Raw genomic sequence first — 3,148 nt, forward strand, 5'->3', positions numbered from 1 at the left:
ACTCATTAAAACCTGGAAAGCATCTGTATCATTGTAAGAGCCATTTGATTTCTGTTGTTTCTTTTCTATGACGTCACTGCGTCTGAGGGGCGCGGTCAAGGCCAGGGTTTCGCCTAGGTCCTACTTAACGGGGTCTGCAATCAAGTGCAGGTGTTGCTTGTGGCAGAGGCACACAGTTTTTGACTGTGTTTGAAAGGGCTGTTGGGCTATATCCTGTGCCGCGCTATGAGCTTGTATATCTGCTATTTATGAATAGCCAAACTGTAAAATACAGTTAAAGTGGTTAAAATGATTGTGACACTATATTAAAACATTTTGCTGGGGACCCCCTGGTACCCCTCAAAGGACCCCTGGGGGTCCCCGGACCCCACTTTGAGAACCAATGGACTAGGGTCTAAGTTAAGAGGTTATGGGAAAACTCCTAAGTTAATGGTCTAAGACTCTAAGTAGTTCAAATAATGGTCATGCAAAATAAGGCAATAGTAGTGCTGTGTAATGACAAATAAAGAGTCAATCAGTCTGTACTATTATACATGCTAATCATGTCATCGGTAGACACATTTCTGAACCCTCTACAGCAGGGGTCTTCAAAGTTTTTCAGGTCAAGGACCCTTTAGCTGAGAATGAGACGAAGCAGGGACCCCCACTACATATTGTATAAAATTGTGTTGCAGATGAAACTTTCACAGATTTCATACATTGCCTCATAGACTTGTTTGACAGCACTGTCATCATCAGTGTAAACTTGACCTTTGGCTCTTTACTTGGTCTGCTAATTTTTCCTTCTACACTAAACCTCTTCGCCGAAAATAGCCGATCTACAAGCACACAACACTTCTCGCTGCGAGGCATTTTTTTTGCGTTTTTTTGCGTTCAAGTGGTTAATGTAAAACAAATACATCCTATCACACAAAGATTTGGCGGCCTCCCTGTAGTAACTCTGAGGACCCCCCTAGGGGTCCCGCACCCCCTGTGGAAGACCCCTGCTCTTACAGTCCACCTCTTAGACACAGAGTGTGCAGACAGAAATGACACCGTCATGTCACTCTGAGCATTAATGAGGACTCATATATGGAGATGATGTTAAAAGAAAGAAAGAAAGAAATGTTCCTTAATGTTACTCATGCAGGGTCCAAGAAACAGATGACCACTGTATGAATCATGGGAATATGAGGAACTATTACAAGCGTTAATGTAATCATGCACTGCTAATATAATACACGTAATAATTAACAGCATACTGTATCTGATGATTTTTGATCAGTTTGTGGCTGAGATCTAAAAACACAATTCAAATTCCATTCCACATGTGTTTTTTGGCCATATTGTTCTCATCAGAAATCATCATGAAATCTTGTTATTTTCAAAGAGCTAAATCTAATTAACTAAACTGACACAAAATATTAACCTTGGTGATTGCTTTTCAACAGCAGATAAAACGTTTTTTTTTTTTACCTAATATATTCACTGTGTAACTGCTGAGCTGAAGTTGACATGCTGCTGATACCGAAACTTGATCACCTAGTAATTAATTAACTATGATACATAAATGAGTTTGGGAACAGGTTTTAATTTTTTTATTTTAATTTAAATGTTTTACTGATGGCGTTCATAGACAAAATGCCACATATCAGAATAACAAGTGCATTAATTTCAAGATCAAACTCGGTTGGAGGATATGAGCCGATAATTGAAATTTTGAGTGTGCAAAAACAGCTTAATTGTGCGTGATGGAGTTATTTTGATTGATCATAATTTGTCTAGTGCCCTAAACCTGCTTTAAATGTCAAATTAATATAATGCTGTCATATTGGCCTAAACTCTGTCATGTACTATTCTGCTATTTCTCTGTCTATGCAAGGTCAAACTAGCAACAGGCGTTCTGTGGCTATCAGTTGTTTTAAGAACACTGTATCTCGGTGTGCTCCTCTGCGCTAACAATTCCTTCAGCGCCACTGAAGTCATCACTGACCAGTGACAGGTCAGACCCGAGGTCAACGTGTTATTCGAGACATGTGGACGCTGTTGTTCAAAGATAAACTGTCACACCATCTTCATCATCTTCATCATCTACCATCATCATCCTCATCTGACGACGACGTAATCATCACTATCCACCAATAGTAGGAGGACACCTCTAACGGCTGGACGCTTGATGTATCTTCAATGATGTCATATGTTTATGTTACTGGACGCTGTTAAAGTCCAGTGCTTTCTCTGTTTAACGGCGGAGAGAGGCGACGACCGATGATGCGTGAACCTGCTGATACTGTAACCTTCCATTACTCTCTCTCTCTGAATAATAGACTTTCATTACATCCAATGGCTGCCTGTGTCCTGAGTCTGGTTTTTTCTTGTCGCCTTTGATGAAAGTTACCGGTACTTATATACATACTGATGTGATGTTTCTGCCATGCATAAGTATCTATACATATGGTTGATAAGGAAAAATAACAGCTCTATCAATTGGTCCTTCGAGCCGGATATGTTTAAAACAGGGTGGACGGGGGGAACTGAGCTATTGACCGGAACTGTACGGTCAGACTCTCTTCCCCTGGCAGACCATGTTTTAATACGTATCAAACGAACCAGCCTTGGGTGTAACGATGTATCACTTCTATTCAGATGAAGGTTATCTTTGAACAGTATCACATTTTTTATTTTATTTATTTTGTTTTGGACCTGGACGCGATCGCTGGACCTTTGGACTTGCCCTTTGACTCCCACATGTCTCAAATTCCACATGGTCCAGCCATCGGAGTCAGGATCCCCGAACCATTGATTCGGTATGTATATCTTTTTATTTATTTTACCATGGTCCAGTGATTGGGATCTCCACGTAACTTCTCCCTGTGAACCTTGATCTGATGAGTATACCTTTTATTTTATTTTATTGTCTCTACCGAACGATTTGTCTCATAAATTATCAGCCTGTTTTTAAATTACTGTTTAACACAGCTCCGCCAGGGAGTCAGTCAAGTAAAAATGTTTTATCACCTGGGAGGACATTCCCTGAATGTCTCATAAATTATCCTCTTATTTAGAATACAGTGGTCTTTATTTATGTTGTTTTATTTTCTGGCTTGTCCATTGTATATATTGATCACCACCAGACACATCCATCCTCAACGTTTTTTTACACTGATGT

Source organism: Gymnoscopelus microlampas (genome assembly GCF_963454915.1).
Source record: "Gymnoscopelus microlampas genome assembly, chromosome: 17".
Taxonomy (NCBI): Eukaryota; Metazoa; Chordata; class Actinopteri; order Myctophiformes; family Myctophidae; genus Gymnoscopelus; species Gymnoscopelus microlampas.